This window comes from Leucopleurus acutus, assembly GCF_964270905.1.
Source record: "Leucopleurus acutus genome assembly, chromosome: 8".
Lineage (NCBI taxonomy): Eukaryota > Metazoa > Chordata > Mammalia > Artiodactyla > Delphinidae > Leucopleurus > Leucopleurus acutus.
Genome location: NC_139151.1, coordinates 64,715,832 through 64,726,949, shown reverse-complemented (window position 1 = coordinate 64,726,949; position 11,118 = coordinate 64,715,832).

Sequence of the window (11,118 nt, the reverse complement as noted above, 5' to 3'; positions counted from 1 at the left end):
AATATGCAAGGTTGAAATCAGTCACTTGCCAAAAACCACAGAGGCAAAATAAGAAAGACAACTCAGGACTCTTGTCCCAACTTCAGGGAATTTTTCTTCAAAGCCATTGCAATAACAAGGGTAAAAGAGAACCACTAAAAAACTTTGAGAACTGCTCCCTCCCTGAGGCAGACACCAACCTCAGCAAAGACTTACCTGATCCAGCTCATATGATCAGAAAATGTAAGGCTCAGAAGGACCCAAGATAAGCTCCTCTAAACTCTCTTTTCTTAGCTAAAAAAAAATGGAGCCCAGTGTCACAGACAGCTAGAAGTAGAGCCTGTTCTAGAAGTTTCCTTCTTCCTAGTCAGATTCTTTTTACTCGCCATTGAACAAAGAGAAATTGGAAGAATATGAGGGGCCATCCCAGGTCAGACCTACAATGCAGCCTACCAAAGCCAGTTTTCAATCGAGGCAGGTAGACAGCCATGTGATTATATTTGCAGGTGGTGCAAAGGATTTCCCTGCCCAGAAATGACTCTTCTCTATGCCTGTGTCTCTGGCTCAAACATTACAGATCCACTCCTTTGGACAAAGGCACTCTGTGTTGGGAAGGAGTCCCTTGTAAAATTGCATGCTTTTTATAAAGTCCAGGCCAACTGTCAGATATTAGCATGCCAATGCGGGTCCAGTAAAGACAAGCTGATTTCCAAGGGCAGAAAGCAGGATTAAAGCAGATGGCTTGAGACCCAGCACATGCTTGCGTATAGTGGGGGTTTCTAAATGTTCATTGGCTTGAACAGAATTGAATCATATTGACTTTCAAGCCAAAGAATTTTACATTTTATTGCCCTTCTCTAGACCTTTACCTAGTGCCCAAAGCAAAATCAGTTGCTCTGGGGAAGAACAGGTTTCTAAAGACAATAATAATAATATGCAAGTAAATAAATTCTTCCTAAGGAACAGGAGGGTCACTCACACACTAAAAAAGAAAACATTTAAGTCTCCAAACAGGAAGAAAAGCAATTATTTGTCAGTTCAATCTCCTAGTTAAATGTAAATAAAATTTAGTTGTTTACCCTATAATAGTCTACATGCAAGGTCAGGTTTGAGCTCAGAGCATTTTAATAATACTGAGGTCAGCTGGGAGCGCTCTTTTTTCCCTCTTTCCACACTGTACTCTTTGGAAAGAAGTCACAACGTATAGCCCATACTTAAGTAGGGGAGTTATGTTCTGCCTCCTTGAAAGTGGAATGTCTACATAAGTTATTTGGCATTCTCTTGCACATGATATTGATTTATTAATCTCCATTAATATATTCAATCACTTATTTCTATCAGTATGGACTCATGAATATTTATTTTCTACTTTAGTATAATCTAACTTTATGTAATTTTTTCTTTTTCTTTTTTTTTTTTGTTCAAATTGCTCCAGCTTTGACCATTGGGAACTCTTTCCATTTGCTCCTGTGTCCCTTTGACCTACCCCTATCATTGTGTTTTTATTGGGCACTTCCTTACTTTCTGGTACTATACAATGATCCAGGAGTTAGACGGCAGAAGGAAGGAGAGACCAGCTTTACACTACTTCAGCTATTGCCACAGGCAAGCATGATCGTGGAGATACTGGGCTTTTCTGTGGCAAAGTTCCAGAAGCTGGCCTAGCTTCATGGGTGGTGAGAGGCAACTACAGTCGTAGTAGCTTTCAGACTTAGTTTCTAAGCCCTTCCAACAATGTTGTAAATACCTAATTCCCCTTGTTAAGGTTTTTCTGTTTAAAATAGTTGGAGAGGTTTCTTTTTGCTGCGAGGGAACACTGACAAAAACAAATGATTCTTGAACACATTTTACAATTTGGCTTCGAATCCTTATCTCAAATCTTATCTCCAGTCATTCCTGCAAAGATACTTCATGATGCAACTACACAAGAATATTTGCCATTCCAGAATGTAATCGGTGTTGTGCTCTCTCATCTTTGCAAGTGCTGTTCCTTCTGTTTCAATGACCTTTGCTTTTCTTCCTTATTGTATTCGTTATCTGTTGCTGCATAACAAATTACCCCTAACCTTAACGGCTTATAATAACACTTATTATCTGGAGTTGTTGTGGGTCAGGAATCTGGGTATGGCCAACCAGGCCCTCTGCTTCAGGGCTCTCACAGAGCTGCAGTCAAAGCGTCAGCCAGGGCTGTATTCTTCTCAAGGCTCTTCTACGGGAGGAATCACTTTCGAGTTCATTCACATGGTTGTTGGCAGGATTTAGTTCCTTGTTTGCTATTGGCCAAAGGCTGCCCTCGGCACTTTCCCATGTGGAACTCGCTATTGGGGCAGCTCACAGAATGGCAACTTGCTTCATCAGAGCCAGCAAGGCTGAAGAGTCAGAGAGTGTGCTAGTAAGATGGAAATCATCTTTTACACCTAATCTTGGAAGTGATATCCTATTACTTTTGCCATATTCTATTCAATATAAGCAAACTACTATGCCCACCTCACACTTAAGAGGAGGGGATTATACGAGGGCATGAATAAATACCAGGAGGTGGGGGATCACTGGGAGTCATTTTAGAAGGCTGCCCCCCACGACGTTAATGATTCTCCTCATTCCTTCTCTTTGCAACTTGTATATCTATGTTAGCATATGCCACGCGGTATTATTGTTACTTATGTTAGAAAAACTCAGTCTTCTTCCTGTGTGTCTTTCCTTTACTCTCACACTATTGCCACACTCACAGTACTTCTGACATCAGATATGTGTGGGGTTTTCTCCACAACAAGCATTTCTCTGGGACACCAGCTGGGTATCCTACAAGTTAACACAATTCTGATGCAGTCCACCTGGAGATAGTGTCAGAGGCCACAGGTTAAGGGTTCAGTTCTATGAGCCTGCCCCTCCCTCCTACTTCAGACACCAATCAAATTCCAGGTTGTTACCCATGCTTCTAAACCACTGGCTATAAAACAGAGGTTCCCATGACCCCTTGCTCAGGTGATCAATTTACTAGGATGGCTCACGGAACTCAGGAAAACAGTTTGCTGTTTACCAGTTTATCTAAAGGGATGTGATAAACGATACAGATGCACATCCAGATGGAAGGGATGCACAGGACAAGGTATGTGGGAAGGGGCACACAGCTTCTATGCCATCCCCGGGTGCACCACACTACCAGCACCTACAGGTGTCACCAACCTAGAAGCTCTCTGAACTCTGCACTTTGGGGATTTTTTTTTTTTTTTTTTTTTTTTTTTTGCGGTATGCGGGCCTCTCATTGCTGTGGCCTCTCCCGTTGCGGAGCACAGGCTCCAGACGCGCAGGCTCAGCGGCCATGGCCCACGGGCCCAGCCACTCTGCAGCATGTGGGATCTTCCTGGACCAGGAACGAACCCGTGTCCCCTGCATCGGCAGGCGGACTCTCAACCACTGCGCCACCAGGGAAGCCCCTTTGGGGATTTTTATAGAGGCTTCATCACATAGGCATGATCACTCATTAAGTCCATTTCCAGTCCCTCTCTGGAGAATGGGGGTGTGGCTGAAAGTTCCAAGCTTCCGATCGTGACTTAGTCTTTCTGATGACCAGCCACCATCTAGAAGCCTACCAAGAGTCACCTCATTAGAACAAAAGGCACGGCTATCACCCAGGAGAAAATTCCAAGGGATTTAGGAACTCTGTGTCAGGAACCACGGTCAAAAACAAAATATTAGAACAAAAGATGTTCCTAGTGCTTTTGTCACTTAGGAAATTACAAGGGTTTTAGGCATTCTGTGCCTGGACCTGAGGGTACTATACGTATGTATTAGCACACACATAGCTGGCTCTCAGTAAATGCTGAATGAATGAATGCATACACCTGTTCGGATTTCATGAGCTCCAAGTCAATACCTTTACCCAGCTCTCTGTATTGAGTGTTAAGATCATTCAATACAGGGCCAATGGTTCCTGACCACCCAAATATTGTTCTTCCTGATGACTTTTTTCTTGGTTTAGAATGCATTTGTGAACAAGCCAGAAGAATACATAAAGGCTATTGTACTTGAACTTTACTCTATGAGTTGGCCATTGACTCACCTCTATGCGTAATCTCATATTAATATTTATTGTAACAAAGAAACTGCAGTGTTTTGGACTGTGGTCAAGTTAAAGAAAGCTGAGCTCCCTCGGCAACCACAAAACCAATAAATATAGGCAAAATTTGGCTCCTCGGTCTCTAGACTTTTACTTTAGTCTTTGAAGTCTAGGGTGCTTTCTTGGCAGCCTGAAATTCTGCATACTAAATTCTAAGATTTTCTAGAAATTAGGACCATTTGGGGCCATTTCCAGACTTTTTTTTTAACTACTCCAATCATTGTTGTTATTTTGTTTGGGTTTTTGTCTCCAGGTAAGTTGAAGACATTCTTCTGTGATCAAAAAAAAAAAAAAGACAAAATCAGTTAAAAGTAAAATCTCTATATCAAAAGACCTAATAGAATACTATGTTGTGCATATTCTTTTACCTATGAAGATTATCATTTCATCAAAAGCTAAAATTGTAAATAATAGTAATAACAAATACTTGGATGTAACAAAACTGCATAAAGCTATAGTATCATAGCAAAATATCTTAAAATCACATCATGTTTTCTCCACTAGTAGATTTCTTAAAAGATTCTATTAAAGATGTACTATCAAGTGGAACTTCTATGTAGTAGAGGTATGGGGAGGAGATGTCTAAATCTGAAGATCCAGCACGGAAACTATGCTTGGGTTATAAATCTGGAAAGGGGGGTGGGATGAGGCATATGCCACTGTTAGACATCAGAGATGATGTGAACTCACCATGGGTATTGACTAGTGCCTAGGCAGAGGCAAGAGGCAAACCTGATGCCAATGTGGACAGAAATATGGCTTTGTCTGTGGGAGATCTTGACCTATGTCTGAAATCCAAGTGCAGGTAGATCAAAGCACTAAGATGCTCAGTGAAAGTGACACAATGATACTTCAGTGAGAAAGCTGGGTAGCCGGCATCTGCATGGGGAGAAATGTCATGTGGTGCCAGCCAGAGCTGGGGAACACTTCAAACTTTACCGGAAGCAAGAGAATATTCCCATCCTTGCTCCCACCTCTGTATGTCCCCTTTTTAATACCCCCTCATGGGAAGAGTCATTGCTAACCTGATTGATAAAGGCCAGGACCTCTAGTAGGCCTTATTTTACTGGTGCGTGGAGTTATTCTGCATTTAAGCTCAGGACTTATTCATGACACTCAACTGTCAGCTTTCTGCCTCAGACCCTGGCATGGCCTGGTCCCTAAAGGCACTGTAGCCATCCTCATCCATCACTTCCACTATATATGTGGTTAGATAAGTGGACTCGTGGCTCCTGTTGCATCCTTTTTTGGATAGTATTTAGGCCTCCAGCCTTAAGCCCTATGCCCTTCCACAGAGAGCCCTGCATTGGGGTTTATTGGCTGATATAAATAAAGTGTGGGTAGAGGCAGAGATCATTATCCTTGTTACACTATCTATACTTCCTTTATTCTCCTTTTCTAGAGTGAGGGCTTGGGAAGCACCAATGCAATCTGCATTTATGTGGCTCTGTTGAAGCAGAATCCTACTCCTTGAGAAAAAAAAAAAAAAAGTAACCCTCCATGTTTATCCAGAAGCAGGCAACTCAGATGTGTTCACGAGCAAGTATGGTCACCTTCTACCTGGCACTAAGTCTTTTCCCACTGCTCTTGGTCTAATTCCACTCCAGTAAGTGCTATCATATCTTCCATTAGGCACTCTGGCCACTTCTGCTTGTTTCTTCCTTTTCCCACCAAGCACCATGACTGTTTCCTCTAGTTATCAATAAATCTACCAGGCACCACAGTCTCTACTGAGTACTGCTTCTATTTCCTCAGGGAACTGCCACACCAACAAGACATCTCTGACTTTGCCTGACTCTGCTGCTGCTTCCCTGGTAATATCCTCCGTGGCATCTACCAGCAATGCTACTTCTCTTGATGACACCTTGTCTACTAGAGACTGCTGCTTTTTCCTCTAGTCACCACAAAATTCTGCAGGCACTGCCATCTCTACCAGCTATTATTGCAGTTTCCTGGCACCAGTGCTGATGCACTGGAATCCCTGATGTACCAAAGCTAAGGAATGTGCTGGGTAGGCTTGCTGGATTTAGCAAAACAAACACCAGGATGCCCAGTTAAATTTGAATTTCTGGTCAACAATAAATAATATTTTAGTCCCAGTTATCTGTGTGAAGTAACATTTGGGACATAGTTACACACACAAAAAAATCCGTTGTATACCTGAAATTCAAATTTAACTGGGCATCCTGTATTTTATCTAGTAACCCTAGTGTGAAACAAGTGGATGATTAGTGCTTCTCTCTCCATTTGTGATTAAATCCATTTGAAATGGACCAAACCAGTACTTACCATAACCTAATATACTGACTTTTTAGTGCAGACAGCTGTTGCAGCTTTTATTAACATCCCTCTATAAATCTATGACATGGACTTGATTCCATGGGAATTGGTTCATGGATAAAATCTACTTAAAATCACCTCATTCCAGTCTACTCTCCATCCCATGACAAAGGCTTTATTAGGCAATCATTCATAATGGCCTGGCTTCCTTTTCCCTTCAGATGAGTTCTCTCCATAGAGGAAAAAAAGAGCAACAGAGGAGGAGGTTATCCCAACCAGATATTAAAACATATTATAAAGCCCCTATAATTAAAACAATGCAGTACTAGTATATGAAGAGACTGATCAAGATTTAAAATCTTGTAATATTAAATTTAAAATATCAGTATGAACTCTAGATTGTTATTTTCTTGATCAAGATTTAAAATCTTGTAATATCAAATTTAAATTAGGAATATCAGTATGAACTCTAGATTGTTATTTTCTTTTCAATTTCCCTAGTTCTGTCTACTGAAAAGGACTAGAAGTAATGACAATCCAATAGCTATGGATCTATCTAGCAACCAGATTGGACCTCTACATACCATTCCCCAGTAAAAGGATCCAGAATTCCTTGGAGGAATGGTAGTTCCAGATCTGGAGCAGGAAATATATAAAATATAGACGATAAGCCAGGGACCAGAATGTAAGCAAGCTATAAAAGTCTTGTCAAAAAGACCATATACTGTGACTACCATTGGCTAAATATGGGACCATATAAACATCAAAAGTAATAATAAATGCAATTGATCAAATGTATAAAACCCATGAATTCATAATTATACTAAAAACGTTAAAATTCCACACATTGGACACAATTGCAAGTAACTAGGTACCAACTCCTTAAGAGGAAAGAATTTGGTATTTCTCCTGTCTTTCCCGTATGGAAGTATTTCAGTGTAACCAAATAGCCTTGGTTCATAAGGAAAAGTTTTTTTTACAGAAGTGATGTTACTAAGTTCTGATAATTAGAAAATCACCCTCGTTTTGTAATCCCTAATAAAATGGATTCAGACTACCACCATAATGGATAAAGGCATTAGGTGAAATATTGATGGGAACCCCAGTGATCAGTCTTAATAAAGCAGATATCATGGGCCTCCTGATGTGATGCAGCACAAGCGATGAAGTATTCCTGCCAAAACAGTTGAACATGAAACAAAGCAAGCCTCTAAAGCCAAACTGCATATATGGGAAATATGGCAAGAAAAGGGAACAAGGTAAATGGAAGAAAACAGATAAATCCAGAATGTAGGGAGAGTCTATATAACCACTGACCCAGAGTGATAGTCCTTATGTGTTTAGGTAGCTCAACCTTGGTCCCTTGTTATTCAATCAAACACTCACCTAAGTGTTGCTGTGAGGGTATTTTGTAAATGTAATTCAAGTCTGTAATCAGTTGACTTCAGGTAAGGGAGATTATCCTAGATAATCTGGGTAGGTCTGATTCAATCAGCTGAAAGAATTTAAGAGCAAAACTGAGGCTTCCCAGAAGAAATTCTGAGTGTGGTGGTTTCCACTCACGCCCAAGAGCTCCAGCCTGCCCTTCCTGACAGCTTGCTCTATGGATTTCCAGCTAAGCCCAATAGCCCCGACCACTAAATCAATTCCTTGCAATAAACTTCTTAGTTTATACTTCCTACTTGCTCTGTTTCTCCAGTTGAACCCTAACACACCCAGTTTTTGTAACAAGTTGATAGTATGAAAAAAGCGGGAGAGACAGACTGTTCTCAATTTTAAAAACCTTAAAATTTAATGATCAAATGCAATGAGAGGCCATAAAGGGCTACGCTGAGATCAGTGATCACAGGACATAGTGAGGAAGGATTGTTTGGATCCTAATCCAAAACAAATTAGTACAAGTTTACTATCTGTAAAAAGACTTTTTCTACATAATCTGGGAAATGTAATTATGGACCAGCTGCTTCTAATCCTTGTTTTCCATGTAGCAGAGTGATAAACTGACCTGGGTTTTGCTCTCCTGGGATAGACTTTGTCATTTCCCGTTAGTCTGTCTCTCTGACAACAAGGACCCAAAAAAACCAAGGTGAAGAGCTTCCAGGATTGGAGCAAGTAATCTCTCTGTTGTTCTTGAACTTTCTCCCTTCATTTCCCCCAGCCCGGTCTGTATGCATTGGATCGATCCTTCCTTGGACTATACGTGATAATGGTAAGGTTAGAGGCTCACATTTGCACGAGGAGAAACATGACTTCTTTCATCTGTAGTATTATTAGGCCCAGCTGGTTTAGGAAAAAACAGACTTCCAGAGGGAAGAGCTTAAAGGAACAGAGACGACTAATTGCTGGAAGTAAAACATTGTTGTGAAAGGATCTGACAGCTAGGGAAGAGAATGTTAACTTGTCTCTGAGCCAAAAAAGGTTGTCAGGGAAGTGGATTCCTCTGGTTTCAGTACGTTAGAAAGTGTTCAAAGAAAAAGCAGAAAATGGCAGAGGAGTTGTTGGCAGGAAAACGGGAATTCCTAGGGTCAAACTGAGATGGCTGAGGCAGAGAAGAAGCTTGCTTAAGGTGAGGGATGAGTTATGACAAAGGTAGGTGAGCCATGAAGAGTTGTGTTAAGATCAGTGATCACAGAACATCGTGATGAAGGATTGTTGGGGAGTGTGCTCGGAGGTGGCTTGGATTGACCGGATAACGCTGGGGGTAGATAGTATACAGAGCTGACTCTCCCCAAGGTCCAGATAGATCTTTGGGGCAATGGGGTGGTAAATTCATCCATTTAAAACAGTTCCCAAACACTAAGGCCCATTTTGTTGACCAGCTCTGGCTTAATATTGAGTACCAACACCTTAATCGTGTAGACTTAAAAGATAATATTTTAAGTTGCTTGGTCTGGCAGCAAGATACAAGATAGACTGAATAAATATGTTTCAGGATAGGTTGATCAGCTAAGGTATACTAAACTATCTGTGGATGTGGATCTAACATGGAACTTAGACTGAGATGATAGGAATAAACAAGAATGGGTTAAACCCAATAGTAAAATACAGTAGCTAAAACAGGAGGTTCTGAAATCAGACAGTGGGTTTGAATCCCTGCTCTGCCGTGTATGCACTATATGAACTTGGGCAAGTTATTTCACCTCTCTAGGACTCTTTTCTCTTCTGTAAAATTGAGATGATCTTAGTAGCTTTAAAATCTGTCTTTTAGGACCATTGTGAGGCTTACAGGAGATAATATATAGAGAACACTAAGAACTCAAAAAAAAAAAGGATTAAAAAAATGAGAAGAAATTTTAAAGAATGTACAGGATACCATGACAGAATGCTTTAGGAGACAGAAAAAAATCTCTTCATATGATTGAGCCTGGGAGACCAGAAGGAATATTGAGGCCACTTTGATATAGAAATTGTTGAGTTCAGGTGCCATTACTGTGGTATTCATTCCTATGGGAGATACCCTATGTAATTAGGGAAGTACAGGATTGGTACACCAATGAAAGTTAACAATTGGCAATGTTGACTTGAGAATCATCTGTATACAGGTGATAGTTGAAGCTAGGAGTGCATGAGCTCTCCAAATGTTTAACAAATAAAAGCAGAGGGCTGAGGCCAGAACTTGAGAAGCAGCAGCCTGAGAGGAGGGATCGATCAGATGTAAAAACCTCAAAGTGCAGCATCCTGGAAGATGATGCTTTCATCTCAACTGTAGGTGACTCGTTTCCTCCGTATTCTACACTGCTCTAATTAAAAGCAGTAATTAGAATGAAAGCAGTACATTGTGAGGGAAAAGCACTAGACTAGTGGCCAGAAAATCTGGATTCTAACCCAGCTTAGGTAACTTGCTCTGTAGTCCTTTGTTGAATCATTTCCCACCTTTGGATCTCAGTTTCCTCATCTATAAAAAAAAATGTTAGTCCAGATGATTTATTAGACAGTTCTTTTGACTATATGATTTTATGAATTACATACAGGAAGTTAAAAATGTTTACAATCCATAGCCACTGAAAGCCTTCCTCATATATTCCCACAGTCCTGTCACAGATGTTTAGTGACCTTACAAAAAGCAGGAGACATTGGACATACTTTCCTAGAAAAGTATTTCAAAAGTCTCTCAAATTTTCCTGCTTTTCACTACAAGACTGTGTTTACTACAATTTTATTGAAGCCTCTGTGCTTTAACTGGAAAATACCTATATAAACTATGACAGTCTGAATACACATTACAAATTGCAAGATTCATTATAAAAGGATCCTTCTTATAAAAGGATTACCTTAGAGGTTTCTTCTCCCATAACTCTTCTTTAAAGTTTTTCTTAAAATTATAGTTGGGGCTTCCCTGATGGCGCTGGGTTGAGAGTCTGCCTGCCGATGCAGGGGACACGGGATCGTGCACTGGTCCAGGAAGATCCCACATGCCGCGGAGCGGCTAGGCCCGTCAGCCATGGCCGCTGAGCCTGTGCGTCCGGAGCCTGTGCTCCGCAACGGGAGAGGCCACAACAGTGAGAGACCCGCGTACCGCAAAAAAAAAAAAAAAAATTATAGTTGATTTACAAGGTTGTGTTAGTTTCAGGTGTACAGCATAGTGATTCAGTGATATATATATACAGATTCTTTTCCACTATAGGTTATTACAAGATATTGAATACAGTTGGACCTTGTTGTTTATCTATTTTATATTTAGTAGTGTGTATCTGTTAATCCCAAACTCCTAATTTCTCCCTCTCCCCATAACTGTTAAT